The sequence below is a fragment of the Herpailurus yagouaroundi genome, unplaced genomic scaffold (genome assembly GCF_014898765.1).
Source record: "Herpailurus yagouaroundi ecotype Mexico unplaced genomic scaffold, PumYag 248, whole genome shotgun sequence".
NCBI lineage: Eukaryota > Metazoa > Chordata > Mammalia > Carnivora > Felidae > Herpailurus > Herpailurus yagouaroundi.
In genome coordinates, this window is record NW_024412465.1 from 4,752,133 (window position 1) to 4,765,520 (window position 13,388).

The 13,388-nt window shown below is 43.5% G+C and overlaps 1 long non-coding RNA gene across 1 annotated transcript in view; it reads left to right on the forward strand.

The window, feature by feature from the left end:
* Positions 1-411: 411 nt before the first annotated feature.
* LOC121020171 (uncharacterized) overlaps positions 412-13,388 on the forward strand; it is an 18,026-nt gene continuing 5,049 nt past the window's right edge. Inside the window, exon 1 of the long non-coding RNA XR_005785994.1 lies at positions 412-766. This is a non-coding gene — a long non-coding RNA (uncharacterized LOC121020171). The remainder of the gene's footprint in view (positions 767-13,388) is intronic.

Here is a 13,388-nt window from a genome sequence, read left to right on the forward strand (position 1 = left end):
GCCTCACCCACTTATTTGCATATTGTCCACGAGTGTGTTTACACTCCAGGAGAGTCGAGTTCTTGCAACAGACACCCGGCGATTCACAAAGCTAAAAATATTTTCTCTCTAGCCCTCTACAGGAAAAGTTTGCCAACTCCTGGTCTAGACCCACTTCACAACTTTTGGTAAAAATGATTTTCGTTCACTGAAATTGCGTTCTCTTTCTTTTTTTAAAATTTTTGTTTTTTAGTGTTTATTTCTGAGACAGAGAGAGACAGAGCATGAGCGGGGGAGGGGCAGAGAGAGAGGGAGACACAGAATGCGAAGCAGGCTCCAGGCTCTGAGCCATCAGCCCAGAGCCCGACGCGGGGCTCGAACTCACGGACCGTGAGATCGTGACCTGAGCTGAAGTCGGACGCTTAACCGACTAAGCCGCCCAGGTGCCCCTGAAATTGTGTTTTCTTGTAGACATACTCCAATAGCTACAGAAACCAGCTCCCTGTTGAGGATGATGGAAATTGTTGCTTGACGCGGACTCTAAGATTGCCAACGCCTCTCCCTCTGGCTAGAGCCACATAGAGATCCCCTGCTGACTACCAGGAAATGGGGAGTGCTGTAGATCGAATTCCACGCTTACATAATACGACAGCAAGATCAGTTGCGTGCACGTGATCGCCAGGGTTCCCCTTCCCCCTGACCCTTGAAACGGAGCAGAGCTCCTGAAAACATTCCAGTTGAAATGATAAGGCCAGTTCGTATGGTCCCTGGAAGAAAGCCGTTGCAGGTGAGTGATTGATTGTTTATACTGAGAGTACTTTCTGGTTTGGCTTACAACCTTGTCGTTTGTGGGAAGGAAAGGCTGTTTGCTATTAACTGCCGATTCTGTAAGCCTTCGCATGGCGACAGAGTTTCGTTCAACCCGCGGCGAGCCTCGGTTTCCCTTGGGATTCCGTGCGGCTTGGCTGGAGGGCCTTCTCTCCGGCATGGCGGGCCCCATCGTCTCTTGGCTTCTGTCTCCTCCAACATGAGCGCGTTTCCTGAAGCTTCTGGTGCCTACTTGTTTTTCTCTTGCGTTTCTTTTGTGTCCATTCATTGTAAAAGAGAAGAACCATTCTGGGGGCGCCTGGGCGGCTCAGTCGGTTAAGCATCTGACTTCAGCTCAGGTCCTGATCTCACGGTTCGTGGGTTCGAGCCCCACGTCCGGCTCTGTGCTGACAGCTTGGAGCCTGGAGCCTGCTTTGGGTTCTGTGTCTCCCCCTCTCTCTGCCCCTCCCCTGCTCATGCTCTGTCTCTCTTGGTCTCAAAAATAAATTTAAAAAATAATACAAAGAAAAAGGGAAGAACCATTCTGGAAACTTCCCTCCATCTCCGCCTGGGGAAGAGTCCCTGAGACGGTCCTGGGCTACAGACATTTGCTCAGGCTCCTTCCTCTCGGTGGTCTTGGCTGTTTTAGGATGAGAACACCCGTGTCCTTTTGTGTGTGGATGTGCACAGTTTCCCCAGTGGTGACATCTTTCTGGGCTTGTCCACCACCTTCTCTCCCCTCAAGAAACATTAGCAAAAGCTCCAAATGTGTCAGACGAGGTCTGCGAAGAGCAAGTATAATCGTGTGGTTCACGATCAGCCTTGACTTTTACCTCTGTGCACATCAGGGGACGTACCAAGACTATGGAAATTACAGTATCCGTAATTACGTACTGAAAAAAAAAAAATCAAACTTTTCCCAGAATCTGGCTTTGGCTGAACCATTCTGAAGAGGAAAGTTCTTTTGACTTTTGCGACAGACTAACTCCAAGCCTGGTGAGCAAACACATCCCTGTGGCTACGTAGATGGACCACTGGCAGGGCACAGATCAGGAAGAGTGTGACCCCAAATCTGGGGGGGGGGGACACTGCTCATAGGAAACATTCTTTCTCCAGAGTTTCCTTTTTCATTTGAAAACTCCCACTTGAAAGTGCCAGGGAAGAATTCCAGGCAGGAGAAATGCACACTGCATGTTTTTAAAAACCATCCCCAAACTCTGAATTTGTGTATTTGTGTCTTGCTCCCACAAAGCCCGACGGGGGATTCCTCATGGGGTGGTTTTCCTGGGTCATTCTTTGCCACCACAGGAGGCATGGCATATCCATCGTATAGGACACCTTACAAACCCCCTTTGGCAACACGGCAAGTTTGTTTTTAGGAAACCTCGAATGTAATGCAAAGGTTTTCATTGATTAAACTTTATACTCATGCCAGCAAAGAGAATACAGAGAAATATTATGGTATTAAATAGGGGAAAGTAATGCATGAATACCTCCTAATTACATTAATATTTTTTATTTTTTAAAAATTTATTTTTTTAACGTTTTTATTCATTTTTTGAGAGAGAGTCAGAGCATGAGTGGGGGAGGGGCAGAGAGAGAGAGAGAGAGAGAGAGAGACAGAATCCGAAGCAGGCTCTAGGCTCTGAGCTGTTAGCCTATTTTTGCATTTGGTCTGAATGTAACGATCCTTATTTCCATCCACCAAAAAAAAAAAAAATAAAAAAAAATTCTTCCTATCATTTATCTGCACTTTGCATGATAGAAAGCTCTAAATGACAGAAAGCGGGGGGGCAAAGTACAGATAAATGAAGCCTTTGGAAAATTTTCTACTTACGGTTTGAACAGCCCATCACCTCCAGCAGCTGGCTCTTGTGCTGATAGGAAGATTTCTTTTTTTTTTTTTTTTTTTTGGTGGATGGGAATAAGGATCGTTACATTCAGGCCAAATGCAAAAAGCAAACGGTGAATGCCTTCTGTGGCATTTCTCCACAAAATAACGATTTCCCCCCATGCTGCCGCAGACGAGGATTTACACAGCAAATGGTGTTTCAGAAGTGAGCTGAGTATTTGCATTGGCGTGTTAGTAACTTTTCTGCTGCCCATATAAGACAGCATCTTAAATCCCACGTTGCCTAATGGGCACACACTTCTCTGTGTCTTTATAATCTTCCGATCAGATCATATGTATGAGGTTTGTTCGTGAATTGGCATTGGGATCGCCATTGCCGATACTAATGGGGTGTTAGGAAGCATTTCAGCTCAGCTTCCATAAAATCGTACACAATAGTGTCTGGATTACTCCCAGGTCTCCATTTCCCCCCTAGTCGGCCCTTCTACGTCTCTGCTAGGCATCGTTGCAGAAACAAAACGCTCAACTGTATTTGCAAGAGATGTGTTTACCCAACAAAGTTGCTGATTTATCGGTTGAGCGAGTTGGACGATGTCCTACGTGATCCCTGTCTGGCTAAGGGAAAACGTGACATTTTCTCTCTATTGAAAGCACCAAAATAATTGTTGTGGACAAACAGACGTGGAGAGTGAATCATTGCCTGTGGGGAATTAAATTTCCCCCCTCGTGTCAATGTTTCACGTCGCCTGCATCAGGCTAATCCTTGCACGGCGCTCTGTTTACTCAATCGTCGCTCATCTGCTATTGTCGTAACCTCAAGATTATATATTTGGACTTCTCGCGTTTTGGGGTAATAATGGTTTCCTCTTCCCTCGTACAAGAGTTCCACAGACACGAACACCAACTCGAACATTTGGGGTATTTGTCAAGAAGTGGGATGGGGGAGGACATGGAAGGGGATATCAAAATGGCCCCAGGCAATGTTATGAGAAAGGATGTTACGAAATTAAGTTAGCAGGCAATCTTATCTACTCCGTTCTCATCGATTTTGAATTTCTATCTTATCGATCCCAACCCAGGAATTAGAACACCATTTCCTAAACTATGATTTTCTATTTTACACCGTAATAATAGTAAGGCTTCTGTGCAATAACGTTAAGCTATATAATCGATGGTAAAAAATTCTACAGTAGAGATCCTTAATGATGGGGACATTCATTTACTTATTTTTCTTTCTTTTTTAATGTTTTATTTATTTTTGAGACAGAGAGAGACGGAGCATGAGCAGGGAAGGGGCAGAGAGAGAGGGAGACACAGAATCGGAAGCAGGCTCCAGACTCCGAGCCATCAGCACAGAGCCCGATGCAGGGCTTGAACCCACGAGCCGTGAGATCCTGACCTGAGCCTAAGTTGGACACTTAACCAACTGAGCCACTCAGGCGCCCCATTTCCTTACTTTTCACCATCACAGGAAAGTATTCGAGTGTCCCTATTCTGGGAAAACCGATGGCTATCAGAAACCCAGTGTTTGCCACGGCGACCAGGGAAAACACAGATCTTCCTCCCAAAACCCGACAAGCAGCCAACGTGCACAATGGAAGGGACACATAAGTGATAATCACGGGTGAGCTGGGGGGACAGTCCCCCTGGTAGGCCTGCAAGGTGGGCTTGGCCTCAATATGAGTAATGGGTCCTTCCCAGTGTAACCTTGACGGTCCTTAGCACCCTGGAAACAGCCGGTGTGGGCAAGATCCCTGAGTCTTAGTGGGAGAGACTGACATCCACCTGGTACAGAGACTTCACACTTGGCTCGTCCCACTGTGAGACTCCCATCTTGCTTCTCTCATGCGATAGAGACAGGGGACCCCTCCCATTTCCAGATGAAGAAACTCAGGCTAATCAAGGGTGCATAACTTTGCCAAGAAGCCACAGCCGTGAGGCAGCAGACTCAGGATGGCCCGGCCTTCAGGAGCCGTCCAGGTACCAAGATGCATTGGCATAGCCAGTCCCGTTAATGTCTCTTTTCTGGCGGGAGGTGACAGCACTTATTCTAAGCAATGTAACCTCCTTCGTGATGACTCCTGCTGTGCTGTTGATGCCGACATTCAGTTGGTCCCCAAGCCTCCTCCAGTCCACTCCATTGATGCGTTTTTCTGTCCCGCTTTCCTGGCCACCCTATCTTTACTCTTGCCAGCAAAGCTCTTCCAAAGAGCTTCCAAGAGCCGAGATCAGGTCGTCTCATCTTATTGCTTGAGATGGAACCAAAGCTTCCTAACTGCCGGCCCAGTCCTTGCTCTTCTCACTGGGCATCGGCATCCCAGCCCCCGCTCTGGACTCACCGCCCGCCATCATATGACCTCATCATGGAAGCTCTAACCTCTTCTTCTGACACTGGCCTGCTTTTCCCCCATCCCATTCCCTCTACACTCTAGGCATTCTCCACATTATCAGCCCCACCAAATGACCAGCCACGGTCACTCACATTCTCCTTGCTTGCTATGGAAATACTTTTCTGCCTTCTCTTCCATCCCTAAGCATCAGGAACAAGACCTTTCATGGGATTTTCCTTGTGGACCCAACGTCACAAAACTCAAGCCTACATCAGGACTCAACCGACCTGCCATGATGGTTCAAACCCCTGGCCACAGTGGGGAACAGTCGCTTCCTTCCCGAGTCAGAATCAACGTTTTAACAAGATCCCCGGGTGACCGTGTGCGTATCTGAGCAGCATGTTAAAGCACACTGTTTTGTGTTCATGGTGGGAAGAACACTTACTATGAGATTTACTCGTTAACAACACTTAATGTGCCCAGGGCATCACTGTTGAACCACATCTCATTCTAGACCCCTCATTTAGCTGAAATTCTGCAGTTTCTGTCACTCTCTGGCTGGCTTATTTCAGTGACCATAATGTCTTTAAAAGCTCATCCGTGTCATTGCCTATGGCAGGATTTTGGGTTTTTTTTTTAAGGGATGAATAGTCTCCCATCGGATGCATAACCATCCTGTCTTTATTGCCCCCAACTTTATAGAGATACAATTAATAGATGAGACTGTGCATATTTAAGGTGTTCAGTGTGATGCTTGGATGCATGGCTGATGTCTTGAATTTGACGTTTGCAAAGCAGATGCCACTTCCCCCTAAAATTACAGGCTTGCTCATGCTCTGGGGCTTCCTTGCTGTCTTCACCATGTTCAGGCACCGGGATGTAATGCTCGCAGACATTTCTGCCTCTTCAGTCCCGATAGTTACAGGAGCCAAGGGCAGGCTGCCCTAAAATGTGCCACTTTTGCATACTGATAGTTTAGATACAAATCGTGTAACAGTCACTCAGATCCTCCTCTGTCCCCTCGCAGGCAGGACATCAAGGTCCGACGGGGAAGGTGTCCTCCCTGTTTCAGAACATAGGGAGATACCCTTGCCACCAGAGATGGGAAATTTCGAGCCAAGAGGGCTGTTATTTATATAATGCTTGTTACTTTTGACAAATTTACTGCAGCCCCAATGCTGTTTAGAATTCGTTGCTAACTGGAGCCCCCAGAGTTATGTCCTTTATCTTACAAATAACTCACAGATTTACTCTCTGTCTGAAAAGCATAAAAACTGCCCTCCTTCCTCATTTCTTTACATCTTAATTTCATTATTGTCCTCTCAGCACAGAGCCTGACGCAGGGCTCGAACCCACGAACCGTGAGATCATGACCTGAGCCGAAGTCGGGCGCTCAACCGACTGAGCCACCCAAGAGTCCCTGTTTTTTTTTTTAAGTTTTTAAAAAAATTTTATTATTTATTTTGAGGAGGGGTGGGGAAGAGGAAGAGACAGAGTAGGAGAGACAATCCCAAGCAGGCTTCTCGCTGTCGGTGCAGAACCCAATTCAGGGCTTGAACTCACAAATCGTGAGATCGTGATCTGAGCCAAAATCAACTGCTTGATGCTTAACCGAGTGAGTGTCCCTGGTGCCCCAATCTATCTCATTTAAATTTGATCCTTAGTGCAGCTGGAAGAACTTGAAGGTAGAGGAAGAGTTTATCCTGCCCTTCAGAGACATAGTGATCTGATTTCTACCTGATTGCCCACACCCACCTCCACTTTTCCGGATTCCATCTTGGACGATGACTGTTTTCCTGTCTTGCAGATGGTGCCTTCTCATTGGGTCTTCCCATGGTGGAAGAAAAGAGAGCTTGGGCGTGTCTTCCATTTCCTATAAGGGCACGAATCCCATCATGGCGGCCCCACTGTCATGCCCTCAACCCAATGACCTCACAAAGGCTCCCGCCTCCTAACACCATGCCATTGTTGGTTACGGCTTCCACATACGAATTTTGGGAGGGACACACATTCAGCCCACAGCAGGGTGCAATGTTTTCATGCCTTAGCACATATCCCCTGTAGGCAGATGGTCAAAAGGGAACAAACGAACAAAATAAACACCACCAGCTAATTAATTCCATGCACAACTTAACTGCTTTCCAGTGCAGAAAATCACATAGTATCAACTGACAAAAGTAGAATATAAAATTCTATGTTATGGGAAACACATCTTCTCAAAACACCTCCTCCAAATGGAACAATATGCAGCAAAATATTAGCTGGGTTCATCACGTGCCTGTGAGCGTGTGAGGAAATTTTCTTGAACAAATTTGTCTTATAACAGTTGTACATACCATAAAACTCATCCCTTCATAGTTTTTTAATGTTTATTTATTTTTGAAAGAGAGAGAGACAGAGTGCGAGCGGAGGAGGGGCAGAGAGAGAGAGAGGGAGACACGGAATCTGAAGCAGATTCCAAGCTCTGAGGTGTCAGCACAGAGCCTGACGAGGGGCTCAGACTCCCGAAGTGTGAGATCATGACCTGAGCTGAAATTGGATGGACGCTTAGCCAACTGAGCCACCCAGGAGCCCCCAGATTCACTCCTTTAAAGGGCATAATTTCGTGGCTTTTAGTATATTTACAATGTCGCAAGATCAACCACAGTTAATGCTAGACCATTTTCAGCACCCCCTAAAAGGAACCCGGTCGTCATGAATATCCCCCCAAGTCACCCAGCCCCTCACTACCACCAATCTGTTTTCTGCCTCATTGGATTTGCCAAACTTGGACTTTAATATATTTTTTTGGTTTTCCAAAGTTTTCTATGATGTGAGCATGTTACTTTCACTCCCAATAATCAAAATAATTGCCTATTAAAGTTTCTCCTGATAAAAGGATGTGTAAAGGTAAAGTCTGAAGTCACAGACACCAAGAACAGATGAGCTGAGCTTTGAACCTCATGCTCCTGAGAAACGAACCACGTGTCTGCTTGGTCCGTCCTCGTCCAGGCTCACATTTCTTCCCCCTCTCGGCTTTGCTTTCTCAGGTGGGTGCACTTTCTGAGTAATGTTGACGATTTTGTCTTGCAATCAAGAAGCCGATTCTTCCCAAAGTTGGGCATGTTTCAAGTCTGTCTACCCAAGGGGCTGCCACGAAAGATTATTTGTCTGGACAAATTTGCTTAGATCAGCAGACCTTGGAACAGTTGTATAAACAACACCAATTAAAAGCAGAGACTCACAAACACTGTTGCCTTCACTTAAGGGGATAAATATCAGCTGAACTGTGTGCGGGCCCTTCAGCTGGGGTCCAAAGACTAGTGTGGGACCCCACAGACAAGAGCATGCTCATGATATGATACTATGATATGGTATAATATAATATGATCTAATGATATAAGATGGTGATAGAATAGGATATGATCTAGTCTGATACGCTATAGTGTGATATAATGATATGATATATCATGACATAATATGATGTGATATGATATAATAATATGATATGATAATGTATCATATATGATATGATACATTAATATGTAACATAATGACGTGGAATGATATATGATATGATGCAATAATATGATGTAATATAATGATATAGAATGATATGATAGAATACGATATGATATAGTATGAAATGATATGATATAATAATATACACTATAACACAACACAATATAATATGATATGATCCAATGTAATGATATAAGATGATATGATAGGGGCATCTGGTTTGGCTCAATTGGTTAAGCAGCCAACTTCAGCTCAGGTCATGATCTCATGGTTTGTGAGTTCGAGCCTTAAGTCGGGCTCTGTGCTGACAGCTCAGAGCCTGGAGCCTGCTTCAGATTCTGTGTCTCCCTCTCTCTCTGACCCTCCCCCACTCACTCTGTCTGTCTCTCAAGAATAAATAAACATTAAAAAAATTTAAAAAAAGATGATATGATAGAATGCTATAATAATATGATATAATAGAATATAATATAATGATATAATGTGATATGATACAATATAATATAATACAATAATATAATATAATGATATCATATGATATGGTACAATACAATATGATACAATAATATGATATAATATGATATACTATGATATAATAGTATATGGTATAATATACTGATATAGCATGATATGATATAATAATATAATATGGTATAATACAGTATGACACAATGTTATGAAGTAATATGATATACTATGATATAATATGATATAATAATATGATATATGATATCATATAATATGATATAATTAATATGACATAATCAATATAATATATGACATAATGGCAAATCTTGGTCATTGATTAGGACAGAACCGATGGACGTAGGATATAAGATAAAAGCTTCTAGGAATCTGCAGAGTACAGGCACAGGGGAGTCAATGAAATAATTCCAAGAAATCCAAGTGCAGGACCAGCTAATCTGAATAATGTGCTTATTGGTAAAGGCTTCCCTGAAAAATATTAAAACATAAACCACATATAAGAGGCAGACCACCCTATGCAATTTTTGTAACGCCTTTTGAATCTCTGGTGACTTGAACATTAAAAGTTCACCAATGTTTAAAAGGAGGAGCTACGTGAGCACAAGAACTTGTATCTGTTTTCTGTTTTTCTCACGTTTTAAGTGACAGAATGATTCTCATGTGTCACTGGAGTTGGAGGGAGCTTTGGAGATTATCTGATCCAGACCATGATATTAAGAACCAAAGTTTCTTCTTTCTTTCCTTTCTTCCTTTCTTTCTTCCTTTGTCTTTCTTTCTTTCTTTCTTTCTTTCTTTCTTTCTTTCTTTCGTTTTCTTTCTTCATAATTTTAAGGTCAGATCATTGGTAGAGAAAAAAAAAATAACAGTTCTTGATTAATTTCTTGGATTGGAGGCCTGAGCCCATCCCTGCGTAACGTCAGAGAAAAACCAGCAAAATGTTCGTGCAATTTGTATTCTGGGAACGTGAGTCGTGTTTTCTTTTTAGGTTTCGCCTCTATGTTTGCAATCTCAGAGTTCAGGATTTATGACCACTTGGCGTGGGGGGTGGGGGGCAATGGGGCAGATCCCACGATGTGCAGATCCGTCACGGCAAGAAGACCGTGGGCACAGAGACTGGGTAGAAACAGTTTCAGGAAAGTTTGGACAGTGCTGCTGGTCAGGAGTGTTCACCCCCAAACGCACTCCCTAAGAATTAAGGACGAGCTAAGAAGACAGGCCATGTGGGAAGGAGAATCGTAAGAGGTAAGAGGTGTGTGTCACAAGGACAGCACAATGTAACCCTAAATCCTAATGAGCACCACCTTGCTTTATGATATCCCACTCACGGCTCAAATCTTAAGGGAACTTTCCATCGGTCGGACAGCGCTCTCCAGGTGCCAAGGAGTTAACGATTCTCAGATTGCATCCCTTTCTGTGGCCCCAAGTCCCTGCCACACGGAACCTCCATGGGCGCAAACGCTGCACCCAGCTCTCCTAAAAACCCAAGGTCACAGAGTCAAGGGTTCACCGAGTGCTGTCTCAACATCCTGTTTGAGGGTGAAACCGCTTGGCTCAGAATGTCCAACATCCACCCGAGAAGGGGAGAATTTCACGAGTGGTGAGACAGATGCGAGTTTTGTGTTTTTATTTTACGAGACTCGGAAAATATTTAAAGACCCGCAAATTGGTTCTCAGAATTTCCGCGGGGGATTCACAACAGATCCACACGAACTAAACCATACACGTCTACACAGAGAGCCTGGTTTCCTAGGAGAAATGCGTTGGACGGGACGGGAATTGGGTACCGGCTACACCTGCTGGAAGGCACTGACGCTGCGATCAAAGCCCCTGTGAGTTGATGTCTGTTATCCCAACGCAAAACAACACTCACCATAAATTAGCAATCGACCTCCTCCTTTTGTAACACCCCCACCCTGTGCCAAACTGTAATCCTGAAGAAGCACTTATACAACTCCCAGGATATACCTTGTTCACATCACAGTGACTCGCGATTTCTGTCCTAATTCGCCGTGTTCTGTATTCCGTGAAGACTGGGGAGGGGCGTTAGTAGACTCATGTTTGGGCTCTGAGGAAATTCGTACGGAAACGTATTCAGGTAACATTTCACATCCTGGGAATGCTGCCACGCTGCAGGGTCACTACACATGAAAGAGAATTCTTTTTTAAAAATTCTGAACGTTTATTTATTTTTGAGAGAGACAGAGACAGAATCTGAAGCAGGCTCCGGGTTCTGAGCTGCCAGCCCAGAGCCTGACGTGGGGCTCAAACCCATGAACTGTGAGATCATGACCTGAGCCGAAGTCGGATGCTTAACCGACTGAGCCACCTAGGCGCCCCTGCAGGCAAAAAAAATTTTCTTTGCCTATTGAAAGGTGAGTACAGTGGATGGATACATAATTTTTTGTTTAATTTTGTTTAATTTTAATTTTTTTTAGCTTGCTTTAAGAAATTTTAATTGAATTTCCAGATTTGAGATCATTTGAGATTCACACGCTGTCGTAAGGAACAGAGACATCTCTGGTGCCCTTAACCTAATTTCCCACCAATGGCAACATCTTGCAAACCCGTAATATCACAGTCAGAATATTGACTTTGTTACCATCAAGACACAGAGCGTTCCATGGGTGCAAGGATCCGCTGCTTTGCTCTTTCATAGCTCTGCTCGCCTGCAACCCTGTTTTAAGACCTGGAAACCACCAATGTGTCCTCTGGTTCCATCATTTTGTCATTTCTGGAACGTTCTAGAAGCGGATTCATGCAGGCTGTAAGCTTTTGACATTGGCTGCTTTCATTTGGTATAATTTATTTTTTCTTTTTGTTTTTTGGAGATGCATCCAAATCGTTGAATACAACACTTCATTTCTTTTTGTGGCTATTTTTGTCAGGGGTGTGGGAAGCAACCCAAATTACTGTTTAGTAGACACACACTCGGGCCTGGATTTCTCCCTAGACCATACCTTTGCAGGGTCACACTCTTGCTGGACGGGTGCACAGGTGGCCACACGCAGTCCCCCAAACGCACATCTGCTCACAGAGCAACTATGGGCACACACACACACACACACACACACACACACACGGGGCCTGTCTGAGGACTGTGGACACTGTCAGCAGGGGACAAAGGCATCAGCATCAGCACTGTCTTCATGGATTCACTGCAAGGTCACATCTAAGCCGGAGCCTTCCTCTCTGGACTGTGTGCATGAGTGTGGGTTCTGTGTCCACGTGTATCCCTTCTCTGCATGTCCCTGAGCTGACACTGTTGTTTGAGTGACCGATGTCACCGCTCCAGCCACGTGGCTGATGGCTCAGCCCAGATCTAGGCAACTCCTCAGGGTGTTTTGCATTGCATCTTTTCTTTCTTTTTCAAAAAAATTTTTTAATGTTTATTTACTTTTGAGAGAAAGAGTGCGAGCAGGGGAGGGGAAGAGAGAGAGGGAGACCCAGAATGTGAAGCAGGCTCCAGGCTCTGAGCTGTCAGCACCGATGTGGGGCTCGAACTCATGAACTGTGAGATCATGAGTTGGATGCTTCACTGACTGAGCCACCCAGGCGCCCATACACACACACACTCATGTATATGTATATACATATATATGCATATACTCATGTGTATACATATATATGCATATACACATGTGTATATAGGTACATGTATATGTATACACACATATATGTGTCTGTCATATGTATACGTGTATTGTATATTCTAGGTACACATATACATGTATATGTGTGTATATTATAAGTACATGTGTATGTACATACACACATATAGTGTGTATTATACATACATATATATGTATATATACACATGTGTGTATATTAAGGTCCATATATATACATGTATATATGTGTATATTCTAAGTACACATATATGTATATACACATGTGTATGTGTGTATATTAAGGTACATATATACATACATCTGTGTGTATATTATAGGTGTATATATACATGTATATGTGTGTATATTATAGGTGCATGTATATGTATATACACACATATACGTGTGTATACTATAGGAACATATATGTTTATATACACATATATGTGTGTATATTAAGGCACATATATATGTGTATACACATGTATATGTGTATATTATAGGTACATATATTCATACACATGTATGTGTGTATAATATAGGTACCTATATATGTATATACCCACATATAAGTATGTATGTTATAGGTACATGTATATACACATATATGTGTGCATATTATAGGTACACATATTTGTATATACACATGTATATATGTGTGCATTATAGTTACCTATATACATATATACACATATATATGTGTATATCATAGGTGCATAATTATACACATATATGTGTGCATATTATAGGCACACATATGTGTATATACACACATACATGTGTATATTATAGGTACCTATATATGTATATACACATGTATATGTG